The 24,070-nt window shown below is 38.0% G+C and overlaps 1 protein-coding gene across 4 annotated transcripts in view; it reads right to left on the bottom strand.

Annotated features, from left to right (window-relative positions):
- The window catches only part of MRTFA (myocardin related transcription factor A), a 158,581-nt gene that overhangs the window by 92,842 nt on the left and 41,669 nt on the right, over positions 1 to 24,070 (bottom strand). For all 4 annotated transcript variants that reach the window (XM_036459353.2, XM_036459356.2, XM_036459349.2 and 1 more), the window contains exon 3: positions 12,265 to 12,526. The gene's annotated coding sequence lies outside the window, so the exon portion shown is untranslated. The remainder of the gene's footprint in view (positions 1 to 12,264; positions 12,527 to 24,070) is intronic.

The following is a 24,070-nucleotide window of genomic DNA, read 5'->3' as shown; positions in this document are numbered from 1 at the left end:
GCCTCTAACTTATTCCTATATGAGAAATGTGATCTGTGACTAGACAGCTTACTGATGTTATTTGACTTTTCTAAAATACTTTATGGTCTTGCGGTATATATGGAACATACAAAAAGGCAGTTTTAATACATAAGAATTTCCTTTTTCTGATAAAGAAACCTCAATTCTTTTTCTACTAGCACAAAGCAGGACTTCTGAATAAGAATGAACATGGGCACTTTACCTTCCATTGCAAAAAAACAAACTGAAATACTTCTAAATTATAGCAATTTCCAATTATCCAAAATTAAAAGCTCATTCACTCCCTTCATAGTACTTTTTACTAACAGATATTCAATAAGAATAGTCAGATGCTTTTACCATATTTAATTAAGTTTTAAATAACTCAAAACTAGAAATCCATGTTTAGGCCCTGACCAGGAAGTTCAATTGGTTAGAGCATGGTCCCAGTATGCAAACATTGCAGGTTTGATACCCAGTCAGGGCAAATACAAGAATCAACTAATGAATTCAATGGAAAAATAAACTGATGTTTTTATTCTCTCTCTCTCCCTCCCTCCCTCCCTCCCCCCTCCCCCCCCTCTCTTTCTCTAAAATAAATTTTTAAAATGTTTCTAGAAATCCATGTTTAGTATGTTTACCTAGAATTCCTCAATCTTTCTGGTAAAGTATCAGCCTGTATTTTGAGAGCCTACTGCTGCAAACTCAGTCTAGTGAATGCCTAAATGTTCACATAGTCAAACAAATGATAAATTAAAGTACCAAGACACTTTAAAAGAGAAAACTTTCAGAATGACTGAAGGCAATATTTTGTTATTAGGAAAGAAAAGCAATGCAAATTGTGGGCGGGGGGGGGGGGGGGGGGGAGGAATTCTATGGCAGAAAGAAAAAAACTTCCTTTCTTTCTCACTCCAAGAACATCATGTTTGAAAGAAAAGCTCTATATAGAACTGTTGGAATGACTCAACAGGCAACAGAGTGGCAGCCAATGTGGGCTAAATGCTGCTCTGGAAAGACAGAATCATTCCCTCTGGCCCCTTCTGGCAAACAAGCACACAAATTGTCTTATGAAAAATGGATAAATTTCAACCCTCATTCTACACAGATAGTCTGGTCAGAGGTTAGGAACTAAAGGAAAAGCATCCCTAAAAGGTTGAGTCATCCCTTTGTCCCTATGTGGGCTGTAAAATCTGCTGTGTGAGGGTTTTTCAAATGAAACAAGTTCTCACAGCTATGTGCTTACATGAAAATATAGACAAAGCAGAGGCCTAGTGCACGAAACTCATGCACAGGTAGGTCCCTAGGCCTGACCAGTGGTCAGGGCCGATCAGGCCCCACCTCCCAGAGCACTGTCACCATGTGACTCCCCCCCTCCCACGCCCTTCCCTTGCTCCTCTGTGCTCTGCCTCCACCATGCTGACCCCTGGTGGTCAGCACATGTCATAGTGAGCGATCGAACTCCCATTCTCCCAGTTGAACTCCCAAGGAGACACTTTGCATATTAGCCTTTAGATAGATAGATAGATAGATAGATAGATAGATAGATAGATAGAAAGAAAGAAGATACTAAGATTACTGCACATAAGATGGTTTAGAAGGGCAGAGGGCTATTTCCTTCCTGCCAAAACTTCTCTCTTTGCTGTTTAAGAGTGTTCGGAGAGCCACAATATTTCAACAGTAACACAGACACTGTTGGTCATATAGTGGAAGTAACAGTAACACATCACATTCCAACTTCTTCACAGCAATTCCATATCCATTTCTGTCTCATCTGCCCTTTGGAATAAAAGGAGCTGCCCTAACTGGTTTGGCTCAGTGCATAGAGTCTCAGTCTACGGACTGAAGGGTCCTGGGTTCGATTCTGGCATGTACCTCGGTTGCAGGCTCGATCCCAGTCAGAGCACAAGTGGGAGGCAACCAATCTATGTGTCTCTCTCACATCAATGTTTCTCTCTCTCTCCCTCCTTCCACCCCTTCCACTTTCTCTAAAAAAAATCAATAGAAAAATATCCTCAGGTGAGGATTAACATCAAAAAAAGGAATTAAAGAAAAACAAATTTTAAAACAAAATTCTAAAAAAAAAATCTTTAAAAAAAGGAAACATAATCTTTGCCTACTGCTAAGACTGTTTGCATTTACCCTGGAGTATCAGCACAACAGCAGGTTTCACAATTCCGAAAATATGAACTATGGCAGCTTCAGTTTCACTATTTTTTTTGTGTGCAAATTGACAAAATTTTCATTGAGAACTAAAGTAAAGAGAGGGAGATAGAAACATTCAACCTATGAGTGAAACATTAGGGTTGCCTCCCATATGCACGCCTACCAAGAATGAATCCACAATGTAGGCCTGAGCCTTGACCAGGAATTGAACCTGGCAACCTTTCTGCGCATAAGACAACACTTCAACCAACCGAGCCAAAGTGGTCAGGGCCAAAGCTCTTTTGCTTTTAAATCATAACTCTCTAGCTAATCAACACAAATTTAATTTGACTTACAATCTCTATTAATCTACTCTAAAGGGACTTGATAAATGCAGGATATCAATAGTTTGCTCACAAAGCATTCTCAACACACACACACACACACACACACACACACACACACACACATACACACACCACACACCACACCAGCTCCTCAAAGGTTATTAATGTTCATAATAAAGAGGAACTAAACAAGTTTTAATCCTATTTGACCTTCCTACTGGATTTGTCATAGTTTTCATACTCTTCTGAAAACTTATCTTTTTAATTTTCTTAAAAATCCTACTCTCTGACCTTCTCCTCAGAATCCTAAGTGGCTCCTCTTTCTCTGTCCCTCTCAGGGACACTCCTTTCCTTTTACATATTTTCCCTGGCCAGTTTCATCTTTTCTTAAAGTTACTATCACCTACCGTACATACTGATCCATATCTAGCTCTGACTTCTCCTAAGCTACCAATTATGCACTTCTATCCAGATTCTTAAAACTCAGTATGTCCAAAAGCAAACTTCCAATATCACCCATCACCCTGTTCTAACCCTCAAAGTATACTGCTTCCATTTTCCCTAGCTTAGGTAATAGTACTCAGGTCTGAAGCCATAAATTTAGACTCCTGTACCTCCAACCCAAACTTCTAGGTATTACTAATTATCAAGTAACTTATTCCTCAAATCTATCCTTTTTGTTCCATCACTACAACCAGTATTTTTTATTTCGGGTCCTTAATAATTATTGTCTGGAGTATAGCAACAGCTTTTTAAAAACATAGAAAAGTTCAAACAGAATAGTATAATAAGCTGTATGTACCCCAGCACCTAGTTTCAAAATGTACCAACAAGTAAATGCCCCTCCTCCATACACATAGCACTCAGCTAATACTGGATCTCTCTGAAGCCAATTCTGAGCATCATCTAATTCCATCTTTATATATATATATATATATATATGGAAGCACAATACCATTACCACACCTACATTTTTTTAAATTCCTTAATATCATAAACTATCCAAAACTATCCAATCAATGCTCAAGTTTTCCCAACTTTCTCATTAAGTGTTTTAAGATTAATTTATTCAAATCAGAGTCTAACAGGGAAAACACATTGCATTTTCATTGACGTGCCTCTTAAGTTTTTCTTCATCTATAGATTTCTCCCTCTTCCTTTCTTATTTGTTGAAAAAAACAAGTTTTCTCATATATTGGATTTTGCTAATTGTATCCCCTTGATGTTATTTAACCATGCTCCATACCCTATATTTGCAGTAAATTACTAGTTAGATATAGAAGCTTGATCTAATTCAGGTTAAAGTTTTTCACAAGAATATTACATAGGTGGTACTTCAGCAACGACTTCTTAACTTTCTCTCCATCCTTACCTCAATTAAAACTTACCCTTGTTACCACCCAATTCTTACTAATTCTTCAAAACCAGTTTAAGTGCTGCCTGCTCCAGAAAACCTTCCCAGATCCTGGCACTTTCCACACCGTCCATGAATATGATACCTATCCCTCATTTTTGCTCCCCCAAAACCTGTGCCCACCTATATATATTGCTCATTACCACGTAACTTAACGCCTCTGCATTAAGAGATTTAGCACAATGTCAGAAGTGAAAGCATTCATAGATGTATGCCAAATGAAATAAAAAGCCCTATTTGTCGCAGAAAATTCTAACAGGATGGCGAAAATTCATAATGAAATAATCCCTACCTACCCAGAAAAGACAGGTAGTTTGCTAGTTTTCATTAGAATACTTGCTGAAGGTGCTATAGCAAAACTACTTGAGGAAGACAACTTATCCATAGCAATGAAGCATAGGGTTAACATAAATAGAACATCCACAATAACGCACTCAGCAATATTAAATGCTAATGACAACGAAAATGTCCAAATTGTAGGAAAGGAGTAAAAGAAACCAGAGAAACAGAAGGCCACAAAATAAGCAATCCTTTAACCTTCGAAAGCTGTCAACCTCACTAACAAGTGATATCAATTTCAATGATGGACTGTGGTATAAAAAGATATTCACAAAATAACAAATGATCTCTGTGGGATTTCAGAACATTGAAGTGTAACCTTGTTCCTGTGTCCATTTCTGATTTGGGTTCTCACGAATGCATATATGAGTTTACTGATGTTCAGATCTACAAAAATCTAATCATCATATTGAAAATTTACAGGCTCTAACCAATTAAGTCTCTCTCCCAGACACCGAGTGTTGAGCAAAGTTAAAACACCTAAAAGATAGCATAACCCAACACCCAGGCAAGTTGCTACAGATTCAGGGCAGCTTCTATTTCCTGTGACCACAAACTACTACTGATGAGAAACCCTGTCAAGATGAGCAGTCCTGGTTTTGAGTAAGTTACTGCAAATATAGGTTATGGAGCATGGTTAAATAATAACAAGGGGATAGAGTTAGGAAACTCCTCTAGGTATGCTCTTCCTTGACATCAGAATAGTGAAGGCTGTATAATAAATGTTAAGGGTTATGATAGCCATAAACATAAATAGCCAATTCATTCATCCTGTGTATCCGAAATACTGTCATTATGCACAATGGCAATGCCAATGGGGGCACAAAGACAGATGAACCAGACTGACACTGCTTCTGCTCTCAGGAAGTAGGGTAGAAAATCTCTAACCAACAATTTAAAGAAAAGAAAATGAAGCACTAAATAAAAGTACAAGCAATGAGCTAAGCAAATAGAAAAGCAGCAGCAATTCATTCTGGGAAGAATGATGTGAGCTGCCTCTTAAAAAAGTAAAGGGGCCGGAACTGATTTGGCTCAATGGACAGAGCGTTGGCCTGCGGACTGAAAGGTCCCCGGGTTCGATTCCGGTCTAAGGCATGTACTTTGGTTGCGGGCACATCCCCAGTGGAAGGGTGTGCAAGAGGCAGCTGATCGATGATTCTCTCTCATTGATGTTTCTAACTCTCTATCCCTCTCTCTTCATCTCTGTAAAAAAAGCAATAATATATATATATATATATATTTTTTTTTTTTTAATAAGTAAAGGCACCAGAGTTTATCAGTTTCTTTTCAAAATTCCAACTCCACAGACGTGTATACTTGTACACCCAATAACAAAGCCAAAAGAAACTCAGTCTTGACCTTATCTGGAGTACTAAGAGTGAAATACATGTAGGAAACTCTTCTACAAATTCCTGACACGTGGTTCCCAATGTGTTACTAGAGTACTTGTGGAATAACTTAAAAATAATGTTTAGAGGGAAAGAAATGAACTGAATGGTCAAAAAAATGAAACATCCACCAGCTGCAAACATTTAGGAAAAAGTTCTTCCTCACTACTAATCAAAGAAATATAAATTGAAATGAAAACATTTCATCTATCACACCAGCAGTCTTTTATAAATGCTATTATCAATGTTGATAAAGTGAACCAGGCATTCATACAGGATTGACAGAAATATAAATTGGTAAGCCACTATTGGAATGGAACCAGACAATGTATTTCTCAAGAACCTCAATTCTTAATAAGGCCTACAAAGGCCAGTGTGATTTGACCCCTATATACCTACTTATTTCACGTCACTCTCTCTCAATCCCTCCATGACATATTGGTATTTTCTTAGTTTTGTTGTGCCAAGTTTTACACAATAATCTTACTTTCCCGTTTCCATTTCCCTTTCCCCAGCCTTAACGCGTGCTAGTCCCCCTCTCCTTTGTTTGCCTATCACTCCTTGTGCTCTGGCTGTCAGCTTAAATGTCTCTTCCCTCAAGAGGCCTTTCCTGACCATCACCTCACCACTTAAATTAGAACCATCACCATTAAATGTTTAACATCTCACACCCTGCCCCCTCCAAGTTTTAACTATGAATTGGCTTGTATAAATCTGTTTAATCTTTCTTTCACCCATTGTAAGTCTGTGACGATGAAAACCTTATCTGTGTTGTTCCTTACTGTCTCTCCAATACTTAGCACAGGGATGGTGCCATAAGTCACTGAATAAGTTTTCAATGTTGAAATGGCTAAATTCTTTAAGCCAGTATTTCTACTTCTAAAGAAATAATAAAAAAATAATAAAAAAATTTTTAAAAAGCTTCAAAAGATGTTCATCAAATTTCTGTAAAGTGTGAAAATCAGAAAATGATTCAGTGGATAGGGAGGTGGGGGAATTGAATAAATGATGGCATAGAATGGAATGTCATACATCCATTAAAATGGCTACTTATGCTGAAACCGGTTTGGCTCAGTGGTCGAGTGTCGGTCTTTGGACTGAAAGGTCCCAGGTTCGATTCTGGTCAAGGGCATGTACATTGGTTGCGGGCACATCCCCAGTAGGGGGTGTGCAAGAGGCAGCTGGTCGATGTTGCTCTCTCATCGATGTTTCTAGCTCTCTATCTCTCTCCCTTCCTCCTCTCTGTAAAATATCAATAAAATATATTTTAAAAAATGGCTACTTATAAAACTTGCAGTGACATCTGAAAAATCTTAAATTATATAATGCTAAATGAAAAAAAAAACACATAATATTAGCTTAGTTGTTTTTAAAACATACATTGGGAAGAAGAGAGAAATAAACCACATACTATAGCAATTTTCTCTGGAAGATGGAATCCATTGGGAGGTTTGGTTTTGTTTTTTTAAAGAGGGAGAATCTATGTGGTATTTGTTCTCTAGCAACCTAGCACATTTGACAAGTGCATGAGAATGGAAAATTGATTATCTTTAAGTACTGAAATGAATTAGGTTATGAAATTCTATAAATCACATTATAAATAGGATCAATGAGTTAACATGTTTAAGATTTGGGCATTTTCACATTCGCTGGGAGACCTAATCTGCAGAATCCCTGACAACCAAGCTGCCTGAGGAGCATAAGTAACAAAACTCTTTCCTTTCCCAAAGAAAATACTATAATTTGAGTCAGAAACTGCCTACTCAAAATTTTTATTTCTCCCAGCAGTTAATTAGTACCTCCTGTGAAACACTAAAGCATGAAAGGATACAGTGCGTACCTTACAGAAAAAAACTACATTATCTGCCCTTTCTTCTACAGGCTACACATGTGAAAAACAAATGAGTATTTCCTAAGTTTTACACAAAGAAAAGAAAAGCCTATGAAAGGGGAACAAGAAAGAAACCAAGATGGAGGCATAGGTAAACACCTGAACTTGCTGCCTTGCACAACCACTTCAAAACTACAACTAAAAGACAAAACGGACATCATCCAGAGCCACAGGAAGGCTGGCTGAGTGGAAATTCTACAACTAAAAGGAAAGAGGAAAGCATATTGAGACTCAAAGGAGCTGCAGGAGTAAAGTGCAAAGGTACAGAGGCATGCGAAGAAAGGGCTGGCGATAGTCACAATCTCCCGACTGCTCTGAACTCCAGTTCTGGGCGAGACTCTGGGACCCAGACTCATATGGACTGACTGGCATTGGGCAGAACTCGAGGGCAGCTTTGTCTCAGAGGTGATTGCAGTGATTACGGAGGGCACTGAGACCCGGGGGCCTCTTAGGATATCCGTTGCTGTTTGCTCCACCCTCAGACCCTGCCCCACCCAAGTTGTGCGCAAAGGCTTTTACATATGAATGGCCTGGTCATTTAAAATCTAAACTTACCTAACAAACTGCAGCTGAGTCATAGAGTCCCAGAACAACCAAAAGAAGGCCCACCACAGCTTGCATTGTTTCACAGTTGGGCCTCATCTAGGCGCCTCTAAAACCCAAACAAAGAGGAGTCTGCAGATCTCTCCTAGCTCCTGCTGGGTGGCCTCAGGCAGAGGCTACATTAGCAACTTGTTAGAGACCCAAGAGCCAGTGTACCCAGCGGTCAGAGTGAGACCACCCAGATTACAATTCCTCAGCTCCATAAAGGACATACTCAAGGGGCAGATTCAGTGAGCACCAAAGCCCCACAGAAGCAAGTCTTACCTCATAAGGGTGTCTCCAGCACAGAAGTTCTCCCATCATAGACACAGCAGATCCTCACAGACAACTGGCCTGGAGGTCAATTCCTCCCAGTGATACCAACAACAATCAAGGCTTAACTACAACAAAACTGTGCACACAGCCCACAAAGGGGTGCACCAAGAGTGTCCACTTCAGGTAACTTGGGAGGCTGAGCCTCTGGACCCTACAGGACACCTGGCACACAAAGCCACTCTATCAACACATGGAAGCAGCCAAAATGCGAAGACAAAAAATCAGGTCACAAATGAAAGAAATGGAGACTATAAAGTTCAAAACCATGGTTATAAAGTTTTTTCAAAAACTTTCTAGAATATGCTGTTAAATTTAGTAAGACTATCGAGGATATGAAAAAGGACTAACTAGAAATTAAGCATACACTGACTGAAATAAAGAATAATATACAGATATCCAACAGCAGACTAGAGGATCGCAAGAATCAAGTCAAAGATTTGAAATACAAAGAACCAAAAACACCCAACAGGAAAAGAAAAAAGAAAAAAGAAAAAAGAAAAAAGAAAAAAGAATCCAAAACATGAAGATAGTGTAAGGAGCCTCTGGGACAACTTCAAGCGAACCAACATCCAAATTATGGGGGTGCTAGAAGAAGAGAACAAGATATTGAAAATCTATTTGAAGAAATAACGACAGAAAACTTCCCCCACCTGGTGAAAGAAATAGACTTACAAGTCCAGGAAGTGCACAGAACCCCAAACAAAAGGAATCCAAAGAGGACCACACCAAGACACATCATAATTAAAATGCCAAGAGCAAAAGACAAAGAGAGAATATTAAAAGCAGCAAGAGAAAAATAGTTACCTACAAGGGAGTACCCATACGATTGTCAGCTGGTTTCTCAAAAGAAACCATGCAGGCCAGAAGCGAGTGACAAGAAATATTCACAGTAATAAATAGCAAGAACCTACAGCCAAGATTACTCTACCCAGCAAAGCTATCATTCAGAATTGAAGGGCAGATAAAGAGCTTCACAGATAAGAAAAAACTAAAAGACTTCATCATCACCAAACCAGTATTGTACGAAATGCCGAAAGGTATTCTTTAAGAAGAGGAAGAAGAAGAAAAAGATAAAGATAAAAATTATGAACAACAAATACATACCTACCAACAAGTGAATCTAAAATTCAAGTGAAAAAAAAAAAAAAATCTGATGAGCCAAAACCCGTTTGTCTCAGTGGATAGAGCATCGGCCTGCGGACTGAAAGGTCACAGGTTCAATTCCAGACAAGGGCATGTACCTTGGTTGCAGGCACATCCCCAGTAGGGGATGTGCAAGAGGCAGCTGATCGATGATTCTCTCTCATCCATGTTTTTAACTCTCTATCCCTCTTCCTCTCTGTAAAAAATCTGCAGCTTTTCTATACTTTATCTGATTATAAAACAAAACCTTTACATTTTCATATACGAAGAAAACAAAACAACCCTCTGGTTTGAGCATCTGGGTGGATGGAGGTATGGTTTCCTACAATGGAGAATTCAGTAGAAACTGCAGGTGAGGTAATGAGTTTAACTCTGAGAACACTGAGGTCAGTGGAGGTGTTCAATAGATAGCCAAGAATATGAGTCTGAAATTCAGGGGAGAGACTTGGCTTGGACCTATAGGATGGGCAAAAGTAAGCTTACAGTTGTAAGTGAAACAGAGTTTATTCTTATACCGGAGGCCCAGTGCATGAAACTGCTGCACAGGTAGGGTCCCTAGGCCTGGCTGGCGATCAGGGCCTATCTGTGGAGTGACCAGCAGGGCAATCGGGGCCCCCCGCTGGCACCCACATTGGCTGGCCTGATGCCATCCACTCGCTGGCTCCACTCCCTGCCACCACAGCCACTGGTTGGGGCCTGTGGGCTGGGGGCAGTTCCTGTGTTGAGTGTCTGCCCCCTGATGATTAGTGCACGCCATAGCGACCAGTTGTTCAGCTGGTTGTTGCGCTGTTCGGTCGATTTGCATACTAGGGTTTTATTATATAGGATTATTATTTATTGTATTTATTATTATTATTAACCTACTATGCCCATCTTTGTATAAGATGGGAATCAACAGCATATGATGATGATGGTTAAAGCCAAAGTTCTGGGGGAAATCATCAAGGTAAAAATATAAAATAAGCCCTAGCCAGTTTGACTCAGTGGATAGACCGTCAGCCTGTGGACTGAAGGGTCCCAGGTTCAATTCTGGGTCACGGGCTTGATCCCCACTAGGGGGTGTGCAGGAGGCAGCCGATCCATGATTCTCTCTCATCAATGATGTTTCTCTCCCTCTCCCTCCTTTTCTCTTTCTCTCTGAAATAAAAACATATTTTTAAAAAGATATAGAATAAGAAGTAAAGAAGCCCTATAAGTAACAAAATTAGGAGATGGGTAGAGAAAGATAGCAAAAGATCTGAGCAGAAAAGAGAGTGGCTGGAAAGGCAGAGCTTAAAAACCGCTTAGAAAGCCAGGAAAGAGTAATGTCACAGAAGTCAGTGGAGGAAAATAACTCTTATAATGTCTACCTAAAAAAAAGACCTAGAAAAGTATTTACATGACCTTTATCAAGAAAATTATACAACTATTGAAAGACATTAAAGGAGCCCTAGCTGGTTTTGCTCAGTGGATAGAGCATAGGTCCAAGGACTAAAGGGTCCTGGGTTCGGTTCCTGTCAAGGGCACGTACCTCGGTTGCAGGCTTGATCCCCAGCCCTGGTCAGGGCACAGGCAGGAGGCAATCAATCTATGTGTCTCTCTCATATTGATGTTTTTTTCTCTCTCTCTGCCTCTCCCCTCCCTTCCACTCTCTAAAAATTAATGGAAAAAATATCGAGTAAGGATGAACAAAACACAAAAAAGACATTAAAGGACGCCTATTTTATTGAAAGATTCAACTAGTTGGGAATTCCCAATATTTAAAATGTGGCCCCTGACCGGGTAGCTCTGTTGGTTAAAGTATTGTCCCAATACACCAAGGTTGTGAGTTTGACCCCTGGTCTGGGCACATACAAGAAACAACCATTGAATGCATAAATAAGTGGAACAACAAATAGATATTTCTCTCTGTCTCCCACCTTCCTCTCTCTCTAAACTCAATAAGTTTAAAAATGTTTTAAGTGTGTATTGTCCCCATTAACCTATGTATATTTCAAATAAAAATCTGAATAAGTATATCAAAAGACATGCACAAAAATTTCATAGGACCATGACTGATAATAGTCCCAAATGAAAACCACCCAAATATCCATGAAAAGTAAAATGGAGACGAAATCGGTTTGGCTCAGTAGATTGAGCGTCGGCCTGTGGACTGAAAGGTCCCAGGTTCGATTCCTGTCAAGGGCACTTACATTGGTTGCGGGCACATCCCCAGTTGGGGGCATGCAGGAGGTCAGCTGATTGATGTCTCTCTCTCATTAATGTTTCTGACTATCTCTCTCTCCCTTCCTCTCTGTAAAAAAAATCAATAAAATATATTTTTTTAAAAGAAAAGTAAAATGGACAAATTACGGTATATTAAAAAAATAGATTATAAAGCAACGAAAATAAATTAGATATAATTCAACACAAATCATTCCCTAATTTTAGAAGAGTTTATAATATAGTGATGTTCAATAAATATTTCCTGAGTTAATGAATTTATGGAAGGAGTGAGGAGGGAGAAGTAGAAAAGTAGGAAGACAAATTAAAAAGCAAGTATAATAACCCAGAAAGAAGATGTTGGGTTCACAATGATCACCTAAACTTATTATTTCTCTGTTTTACAAGAAAGAATAAGATTATAAGAAACTTTTAAGAGACCTAAAATAAATTAAGACGCTGGGTCAAATCAGGCAATGCAACAATTCCCTGTCTACTCACCATTCTTCCGCTCACTAAGTGGAGGCAAATTGGGATTCCTGCCAGGGTGGAGGCCAAGGGTCAGCTCGGGCTGCAAGGAGAGCTCCTGCAGTTCATTGGCAACAGCTTCGCTCTGGGGGCTGGGGGCCGCAGACAGGGACACCAGCACTGGTTCATCATCATTTTCGCCAGCCCCTCCTCCGTCCAGCCCATTCACAGCAATGACGGAAGGGGGCAGGCACACTACACTGGAGAAATCCACTTTGGCTTTCGTGATGGCAACCTGGAAATGGAAGGAAAAACAAAAAGCTTAGATATCACTGTAAAGAGACTAAGCTGAATGCTAATATTATAAATTATATTATTAGCAACCCACCATCATTCTTTAAAAATTTTGGTAAAATAAGATAGCAGCATTAATAAATTAACTATACTCACAGAGTGCATGAGATTGAAAGTCTGATACTATCCTCAACTACATCACTCAGGAGGACAACTTACAATAAATAAGGGGAGCGCGCGCACGCACGCATAATGAAATAAAAGGAATAGTGGCTAAGGAGAAATAATTGAGATCAGTGTTACCTTCCAATTACTACAGGAAAGTATCCTGAGAAATAACAATGAGTATCCACAAGGTACAAAAGTGTCATATACTACCAACACAATTTGGGGGAGAAAATTTCTTTAAGAAAACAATTCCCAAGTCATTAGATTCCATAAAGAAATATAAATATAGAGATACTGTTTGATGATGGGTAGTAACTTACATGAATATTTAATCATAGTGCCCAGGAGTAGGAAAATAAAAAACAAAAATAAAAATGGCAACATGGGAAAGGACAAGATCTTTAAAAATGAAAGAGCCCGTCATTGCTGTGAATGGCCTATGAATCAGGAGGTCATGCATGGTTCAATTCCCAATAATGGCACATGCCGGAGTTTCGGGCTAAGAAAAAATGGAAATAAATCATCTAACTCTACAACTCAAAGAATTAGAAAGAAAGCAACAAGAAAAGCCTACAGTGAGAAGAAGGAAGGAAATAATAAATATCAAAGCAGAAATGAATGCCATAGACACCAAAATAATAATACAAAAGATCTATGAAACCAAGAGCTGCTTCTTTGAAAGGATAAACAAGATTGATGAACCTCTAGCTAGGCTCACCAAGAAGCAAAGAGAGAGGACACAAATAAGCAAAATCAGAAATGAAAGAGGTAAAATAACAACAGAACACACCAAACTACAAAGGATTGTTTAAAAAAAAAATACCATGAACAACTCTATTCTAACAAACTAGACAAGCTGGAGGAAATGGACAAATTCCTAGAACAATACAACTTTCTAAAACTCACTCAGGAAGATTCTAAAAATCTCAATAGGCTGATAACTATGGAAGAAACTGAAATATGATAGTTAACAAAAAACTTCCAGCAAACAAAAGCCCGGGTCAGGTGGCTTCACAGGGGAGTTTTATCAAACATTCAAGGAAGAACTAAAACCTATCCTCCTCAGACTATCCCAAAAAATTCACGAGGAAGAAACACTTCCAAGTTCCTTCTATGAAGCCAGCATCACTCTAATACCAAAACCTGATAAAGATAACACAATGAAAGAGAATTACAGGCCAATATCCCTCATGAACATAGATGCCAAAATCCTCAAAATTCTAGCAAATAGGATGCAGCAGTACATCAGAAAGATCATACACCATGACCAAGTAGGGATGCAAGGATGGTACAATATTTGAAAATCAATAAACAGTGATATACCACATAAACAAATTGAGAAATTAAAATCACATAGTCATATCAATTGATGCAAAAAAAAAAGCATTTGACAAAATTCAACACCATTTCTTGATAAAAACTCTCAGCAAAGTGGGAATAGAAGGATCATACCTCAACATAATAAAAGTCATATATGACAAACCCACAGCCAACATCATACTCAATGGGCAAAATCTAAAACCATTTCCCCTAAGAATAGTAACAAGACAAGGAAGCCCACTCTCACCACTTCTATTCAACATACTGCTGGAAGTACTAGCCATTGCAATCAGATAAGAAGAAATAAAAGACATCCAAATTGGAAAAGAAGAAGTAAAACTGTCCTTAATTTGCCGATGACATGATACTGTACATAGAAAACCCTAAAGACTAGACCACCAACTTACACCATACACAAAAATAAACTCAAAATGGATCAAGGACTTAAACATGACAGTAAATAAAAAAATTATTAGACTTAATAAATGAATTCCTCAATGTAGCAGGATACAAAATTAACACCAAGAAATCTATGGCATTTCTATACACCAATAATGAACTTACAGAAAGAGAGACTAAAAAGCAATCTCATTTACCATCGCACCAAAAAAAATTAAGATACCTAGGAATAAACTTAACTAAAGAGGTAAAAGACCTATACGTGGAAAACTACAGGACACTGAAAAAAGAAATATAGGAAGACATAAACAGATAGAAGAACATACCGTGTTCAAGGACTTGTAGAATCAACATCATGAAAATGTCCATACTACCCAAAGCAATCTATAAATTCAATACACTTCCCATTAAAATACCAACAGCATATTTCACAGATCTAGAACTAACTTTCCAAAAATTCATCTGGAATAAAAAAAAGACTCAGAATAGCTGAAGCAATCCTAAGAAAGAAGAACAAAGTAGGTGAGATCTTAATACCAGATATCAAGCTGTATTACAAAGCCACTGTTCTCAAAACTGCCTGGTACTGGCACAAGAACAAATATATATAATAGAGGACCCAGAAATCGACCCAAACCACTATGCTCAATTAATATTTGACAGAGGAATGAACATACAATGGAGTCTAGACAGTCACTTCAATAAATGGTGTTGGGAAAATTGGACAGATACATGCAAAAAATGAAACTAGACTACCAACTTATACCATACACAAAAATAAACTCAAAATGGATCAAGGACTTAAACATGACAGTAAACCATAAAAATACTAGAGGAATACAGAGGCAGCAAAATCTCAGACATATGCTGAAGCAATTTCTTCACTGATACTGCTCCTAGAGCAATGGAAACTAAACAGAAAATAAACAAATGGGACTACATCAAAATAAAAAGCTTTTGCACAGCAAAGGAAACTATCAACAAAACAACAAGAAAGCCCACTGCATGCGAGAACATATTTGCCAATGATATCACCAATAAGGGTTTAGTCTCCAACATTGACAGGGAAATCATACAACTTAATAAAAGGAAGTTAAACAACCCAATCAAAAAATGGACCATGTCACACCTGTCAGAATGGCTATCATCAACAAATCAACAAATGACAAGTGCTGGCAAGGATGCAGAGAAAAAGGAACCCTCGTGCACTGCTGATGGGAATGCAGACTGGTGCAGCCACTGTGGAGAACAGTATGAAGTTTCCTCAAAAAACTAAAAATAGAACTTCCATTTGACCCAGTGATCCCACTTCTAGGAATATATACCAAGAAACTAGAAACACAAATCAGAAAGGATATATGCACCCAAATGTTCACAGCAGCACAATTCACCATAACTAAGATTTGGAAACAGCCTAAGTGCCCATCAGCAGATGAGTGGATTAAAAAACTGTGGCATATCTACACAATGGAATACTATGCTGCAATAAAAAAGGAGGAATTCTTACCATTTGAAATAACATGGGTGGAGCTGGAGAACATTATGTTAAGTGAAATACTAAGCCAGGCAGAGAAAGATAAATATCACATGATCTCACTCACTTATGGAATATAACGAGGAACATAAACTGATGAACAAAAACAGATCCAGAGACAGAGAAACATCGATCAGAATGTCAAACCTCAAGGAAGGTAGGGGAGAGTGGGGATCAGGGGAAGAGATCAACCAAAGGATTTATACGCATGTATATAAGCATAATCAATGGGCACAGACAACAAGGGGGTAAGGGCATGAAGGAGGGAGTTGAGGGATAATGGAGGGAATAAGAACACATATGTAATACCATAATCAATAAAGAAATTTAAAAATAAAAAAATAAAAAAATGGTCTGGCAATAGTGTTTACTAGGTATAAAGTTTCAGTTTTGCAAGATTAAAAAATTCTAGAAATACGTTGTATAACAACGTGAATATACTTAACACTACAGAGCTGTATACTTAAAAATAGTTGAGGTGGTAAGTTTAATGCTGTATGGTTGTTGTTTTTTACCACAATAATTTAAAAATGGCCTGGCAAGATTTCTTCTTAAAAAGATAATTTACTTCCCTGGCCTGCACACTGAAGGGTCTCAGGTTCTATTCCCAGTCAAAGGCATGTTCCTGGGTTGCAAGTTCCTGGGTTGCAAGTTTGTTCCTTATCCCCAGTAGGGACATGTTTGGGAGGCAACCAGTTAATGTCTGTCTGTCTGTCTGTCTGTCTGTGTCTCTCTCTCCCCTCTCTCTCTCTCTCTCTCTCTCTCTCTCTCTCTCTCTCTCTCTGTGTCTCTCTCTCCTCTCTCTCTCTCTCTCTCTCTCTCTCTCTCTTTCTCTCTCTCTCTCCCCCCTACCCCCTCCCTTCTTTCCTCCCTACCTCCCTCCCTCCTTCTCTCTCTCTCTCCTTTCCTCCCTCTCTCTCTTCCCCTCCCTCCCTCCCTTCCACTTTGAGAAGCAATGGAAAAAAATATCCTCGTGTGAGGATTAACAACAAAATAATAATTATTATTACTATTTACTAAGCCAACCCTCGTTATTCATCAAGCTTAAAAGAATAAATTTTCTATTCTTTAAAATATTAATTTACTTTGCCAAGACCGGTTTGGCTCAATGGATAGAGCATAGGCTTGGGGACTGAAGGGTCCCGGGTTCGATTCTGGTCAAGGGCATGTACCTTGGTTGCGGGCATACCCCCAGTAGGGGATGTGCAAGAGGCAGCTGATCGATGACTCTCTCTCATCGATGTTTCTATCTCTCTCCCTTCCTCTCTGTACAAAATCAATAAAATATATTTTAAAAATAAAATAAAAAATAAAAATAAAATAAAATATTCATTTACTTTTCACTAATTCAGGACCTCCTTTGAATGTGATTACTATTACTAGAGGCCCAGTGCATGAAATTTGTGCACTCAGGGGGTGGTCCTCAGCCCAGCCTGCACCCTCTCATAATCCAAGAGCCCTTAGGATGTCCGACTGACAGTTTAGGCCCATTTCCTGCGGGGAGCAGACCTAAGCCAGCAGTCAGACATCCTTAGCACTGTTGAGGAGGCAGGAGAGGCTCTGCCACCACCACTGCACCTGCCAGCCGTGAGCCCAGCTTCTGGCTGAGCAGCACTCCCCCTGTGCCCCCTGTAGGAGTGCACTGATCACCAGGGGGCAGCTCCTGCATTGAGCGTCTGCCTCCTGGTAGTCAGTGTGCATCATAGCGACCAGTCATTCCTACATTGGGCCAATTTGCATTTTAACCTTTTATTAGTATATAGGATTTCTGAGATTCAGAGATTTGACATTCACATTTATTACTACTCCCAAAGAGACAATAAATATCATGATTTTTCTAATGAAGCATGAAGTTTAAAAACAAGAGTCTGTAATTCTGGTATGCACTTAATGCATGTAACTAGTATCTTTGAAAATGATTTTTTTTTAAAAGCTATAGAAAATGGCTCCCAAAAGAAAGTCAATACAAGCCTAGTGCTAGGCATGAAGAGATTATGAAGAAATTTAAAAGTAATGTGTCTTAGAACACATACATTTTTAGTAGATTAAAGAAAGAAGTATCAAATTCTGGAGTAACTTGGGTCACAATTGTGCCTGTCACTGCCTGTAATGAAAGAAAAGCAATTTAAAAAACTGTCTTAGTGAGTGTTTCATTCAGAATTTATTTTAATAGCTCAGTAACAAATTGAGTTCCATGTTTATAGGATCATTAAGGGCTTGAAGAGATCACTTAAAATTTTTATATATATGTTACCACGTGTTTTTATTGGGTAAATTATATGCTATGGTGTTAATTTAGAGATTTCAAAAATTTCAGGATATGTCCTTTAAAATGCTAACATTAAACTGTATTTCAATAAAATTCTTCCATAAAAATTAGAGTTAGAGTGAAAGAAGGGTGGGCAAAACACTGATAAATGGTGAAGCTAGGTACTGGGTATAAAAGATTCATTATACTATTATTCTCTCTATATTTTTGCATGTTTGATAACATTCTAATAATTTTAAAAAAAATAAATAAATAAGATTCTTCCATAGAACAAAGTGAAGACTTTGTGAAACATACAGGAAGGTCTCCTTTATCTTGACCTTAGAAAATGAGCCCAACAAAAGTCAAGTACAAGCACTGACAAGAGAGAGAATAGTTAGCATAAAATATATACTTTGGGAAGATTTATTTCTCTAGCAAACACACTACTTTCTATTCATTGTTAAATAACACACAGGAGAAAGTCCTAGTAAACTCTGACAATCTAGAGACAAGATCCAAAAATGAGCCACAGACTCTATCAATTCCTGAACACTACTAAAATTTTACTTACTATAAAACTTACATGAACAAGAAAACCTAAAAGAGTAATATTTATCTCAGAATCTAGGTATCATGTTATTCAGAAAATTAAAGTTTTATCTCAAACAAAATACTTTCTGAAATGTTTCAAAGGGAACATATTTAAAATAACCAGAAGAAAAAAATGTGCATCGTGTTTTAGTGTTACAAATTTGTAATTCTACTCAAGATCAAACTTTCTTTTTCATCTTAGGACTACTAACTCCAATTTCTTGGCTGCTGATTCACATATGATCAGCAGCAGCCAGAACAAAAAAGACATGGGGGCAGGGTCATCTCCCACAACCCATCTGCTTCCTCTCTTGCTGGTTTGATTCCATCGCATCTTTTCTCCACCCCACCCCCTTTCGGGGCTGCAAGCCTTCTGCTGTTGCTGAGCACATATGCAACTAAAAGCAACAGTACAAACTGTGTTAGAGAAATGGAAGACAGCTGAAAACTCTAAAAAAGTATATACTAGCAAGATTATTTATTATGACCCATGACAAAAAGTTAGTTTCATACAACCAAATTATATGATTCTTGTGGGGGGAAAATGCCTATATAAAAATCATTGTTAATCAATTAGTGAACTTTAAGATAGACAGATTTTTTTACTTTGATTTTTCCCAATTTATCTTCAACATAGTAAATAAACCAAAATATTTAAAACTATTCCTACCTAAGCAGACATATATATAAAATTAGACACAAAGGAATTTGAGGAGTATTTTCTGAGAGCTTACTATATACGTATATACTAGGTATTAGCCAAGACTTGCTTTTCCTCACAGAAGGTGACAAAAATACCAAGTCTTGACTAATTAGCTGCCCTTATCTCCATCACTACCACCCTCATGATCTTCAGATATCTTCAAAACTACTCAGGCTTTAAGAAATGGCAAAGAAAAGGCCGCCCTCTTCATCTTAGAAATCATCTAAAACTAAGAATACGAGAAACAGAAAAATACAAAATTTACCTCAAAACAACAGAAAGCAATGAGAGTGGTATGGCATATTAAAGATGACCACAAATTTGCTTACGCTTCTCCCTTTGACAGGTGAGATCTATTTCCGCTCCCTTGAATCTGATTGGCCTGTGAATGCCTTGACCAATAGTGAAAGTGATCTGTGCCAGTTTCAGGTGTAGACTTTAAGAGGGCTGGCAGTTTTTATCTTGCTTCTCTCACTACTTACTTTCACTACTACTTTAGTGAATTAATCTTCCAGTAAATGGTAAGGGCAATGAGGAAAGGAATTCCATCTTATTGTCTTTTTGACTCAAATACCTAGATACAATACTTGACACAGACTAGGAACTCATTAAATATTTGTTAATTTACTGACTCTATTATCCTCACAGCAGCCACAGCATAGTATATACAAAGGGAACATTGATTCCGAAAAAAAGAGGGAAGATGGTTCTATCACAGGTTGATATTTATGTTTAACAGAAATACACAGAAGACCAGAAAAGGCTCCTGAGGTAGGTAACATTAATATTTAAGAACAATAATTTAAAGTGGTTAGGAATGACAGGATTCACTTATTTTTCATTCTTTCTTTCAATAAATAAATACATTAAGTAGCTACTACATGTCAGATACTGTTTTGGTGCTGAGGATAATACAGTAATTAAAACAAAATTCCTGACTTCAAGTTTATATTCTTCCAGGAGACAGAACATCATGAACAAAAACATGGATGTGATCAAGTGTGGAGAACGTTCTAAAAGGGCAAGCCAATTTGGCAGGTAACATAACTCAGGTATAAGTTACATGAGATGTGCCTGGAATGGCAACCTGAGTTTAGCTCTAGAAAGCAGGGAATGACATGGTCAAACCATGTTTTAGAAAATTAATCTGCCAGTGAAGTAAATACAATACTGGATTGGGAAAAAAGAAATATGAGGTAGGGGAGGAAGTTACAAAGCTATCTCAATAGGCAAAGTATAACTTGTTGAGATCCTGAATTTGGGTAGCAAATGTAGAAAGAAGGGGACCGCCACACAACACAGAATCACACCTGGCACAGAGCAGGAATTAATTTCTGTTGAATTAATGTTGAATGAATGAGACAAAATGTATATGTACCGTATTTTTCGGACCATAAGACGCTCCGGACCATAAGACGCACCAGTTTTTAGAGAAGGGAAATGAAGAAAAAAAGATTCTGAAACAAATAGTGTCCTAAAATATTTTATGTGTATTAAAACCCAACATCACAGTCATAAACACATGTAATCAACCCTGTAAAGTAAACAGCAGCATTTAGAACCATTTTAGAGCCGGGCAAGTACACAGAGACCACACAGAGCTGGGCAAGTAAAAAAACTTTTTTTTTAAAGTATATGTGTAGGCTATATTTGGACCATAAGACGCAGGGACTTTTCCCCCCCACTTCTGGGGGGGGAAAAAGTGCGTCTTATGGTCCGAAAAATACGGTAATAGGATGGGTTTGTGTCTGGCTGTGGAGGTAAAGAAAAGTATCAAAGATAGACTGCTAGAATGATGATTCTGCTAATAGAAACGGGGAAACGAAGAAGGAATTTTATCTAAGAAGATGATAAATTTTATATTGGTTGTTGAGTCCAGGAGCCAAAGCCAAATCATTTACCTAATGTCAGTTGAGTTTTCATTAGGTACATGAGAAGGAAAACATGGAAACGAAGGTACAGTGATAGAAACAAACAAAAATACACAAATAGGAGGAGAACAACAGAAAACTGTTGGAAGAGAAAGAGGCAGAGATATTGATATAAGGAAATGAAAAATTGCTATCAAACCTGACTGTTCATAACTCGGGAATTACCAGTCTCAGATTGCCTACTCTGGATCTTAAACCATCCCTCTGACTCCTAAAATTATCATATACAGCTGAGTATCTAATTTCATATCAGTACTTTCTACTCACACTATTTTAGAAGCTCAATAAAGCTGTAACTTTATAATGCTGAGGGGCAACCAGCTGTCCCCAAACTTAAAGACACAAGAAAGCTCAAGGGCTTATATAAAAGGACATGAACTTAACAGCTGGAAGCAAAATAAATAAAAACAGAAGAAAAGTAAAATAAATATTTTTTATCTCCAGGCTCAATTCCTTCTCTATTGATTATTAGTACCTCTATGCCATCTTGACAAGTCCCTACCAGATATCCATAACATAGGACAGCGATTTTCAACCTTTTCATCTCATGGAATACATAAGCTAATTACAAAAATTCTGCAGCACAACAAAAAATATTTTTTTGAATCTGACAAAAAAAAAAGGAATAATTTTGATTCACTCACACCAGAAGGCTGTTGCCATATTTTTATTTGACAAAGGAAGAGTCAGTGCGCCCCTGACTAAACAATTAGCTATTGCATGTTCTAAAAGTTCTGCAGCACACCAGTTGGAAATCCCTGGGGACATCTTCTATTAACATCTCTTAACTTTCAGTCTATGTCACCTAAGATCTTATGAAGTGGACCTGACTTCCATTAATTCACTCAATAAATATATATTGATCAAGCATTGTTCTAGGCATTGGGAGTGCAATAAACAGAAAATACCCCTGCTTTGATGAAGCTTACATGACAGGGAGAGAGACATATAAATAAAAGCAAATAAATATACAATAAAATAATTTCAGGTAACTATATTATGTGTGGGGGGAAGGAAGTTTAATTTAGATTAAATTGAGGAGGTCATATCTGAACTGAGATTGAATAATAGCCAACACTTAATGAACACTTCCTGTAAGTGAGGCACTTTATGTGTATGAATTCAATCTTCATAACACGGAAGAGATATATACTTATACAGGGTGGGACAAAAGTAAGCTTACAGTTGTGAGTATGCAAAACACAAGAGTTTATTGTTGTATTATTATTTATTAAGTATTGTATTATTTCTCCTACAAACAACTGTAACCCTACTTTTGCCCTGCACTACCTTTTTTTTTTTTTTTTTACAAATGAGGAAACAAAAGCACTGCAAAGTTAAATAACTTGAAAGTGAGTAATCAGGAATATGATTAGAATCCATGTCCATAACACTACATAATCTGACTCTACCAGAATTTGACAAGAAGCCAGCCATGCAGAGGAAACAGCGTGTGCAAAATCAAGGGCCATGAAGTGGGAATGAACTTGGCATCTTCAATGAACTGAAAAACCAGCACAGCCAGAGAAGAGGGCAGGGGGGAGAAATATATAATAAGAAAAACTGGATTCCACTGGGTACACATGGAGTGAAATAATCTGACGTATGTTTTTAAAAGATCAATTTGGCAGCCGTGGAGAGAACAGATTGTAGGGGAACGTGTTCACCTCAGTCTTCAGCCTGACTTTGAGTTTGGTATAATTTTCCATTCTGCCTGGCCCTAGAGCACATGTGTCAAACACAAGGCCCGCGGGCCAAATCCGTCCCGCCAGGCCTTGCAATGTGGCCCGCACCGCACTGTCATCACTGCACTCTGCTGCGTTTCCATCACAATGACAGTTTATGACTGTTCAGTAAACCATTCGACCCGCGATTTAGGCTGGATTTTAGATTTTGGCCCCTTCTCTGATTGAGTTCGACACCCCTACCCTAGAGTAACAACTGCAATAATGTTTTGGGCAAAGTTATTATATGTGACCCATATCTCAATACATCATACAACCAAATTTGGTAAATATGATCTTGAGCAAGTCACTTTGAGTAAAATTTGTTGTTACTATCTTAAAGGATCTTATGAAAAGTTACTCTAAAAAGTACAAAGAATTTAACTACAAGGTGATATTTTGTTAAAACATTTAACAGAAATTTGACAACTCTGCCTTAACCCTTCTCCCCAAATGCCTTCCTTCCCAAGAAAAGGTTGCTTGAGCCCTAACTGTTTGGCTCTGTGGATAGAGCATCAACCTGAAGACTGAAGGGTCCCAGATTCAATTCTGATCAAGGGCACATGCCCTGGTTGCGGGCTCGATCCCCAATAGGGGGTGTGCAGGAGGCAGCCAATCAATGATTCTCTCTCATCATTGATGTTTCTGTCTCTCTCCCTCTTCCTTACTCTCTGAAATCAATAAAATATATTTTTAAAAAGAAGAAGAAAAGGCTGCTTGAAATGTAAAGCATTATTTTGGCAAAATGACTTGGTTACATTCCTTGAATATATTCATACCCACAAACATTACAGACATGCTTTCCTTATGATTTCTAATCCCTCTTCTATGGTGTTCAATGCATTCCAATTTTTAAATGTGTAATTCTATCTGTCTTTTAGAAATGACTTCTCTAAGAGAATGGATGATGGATATTTATAAATC

The sequence above is a fragment of the Pipistrellus kuhlii genome, unplaced genomic scaffold (genome assembly GCF_014108245.1).
Source record: "Pipistrellus kuhlii isolate mPipKuh1 unplaced genomic scaffold, mPipKuh1.p scaffold_m20_p_3, whole genome shotgun sequence".
Taxonomy (NCBI): domain Eukaryota; kingdom Metazoa; phylum Chordata; class Mammalia; order Chiroptera; family Vespertilionidae; genus Pipistrellus; species Pipistrellus kuhlii.
The sequence above is the reverse complement of the archived record's forward strand: the minus strand, read 5'-3'. Positions and strand labels throughout refer to the sequence as shown.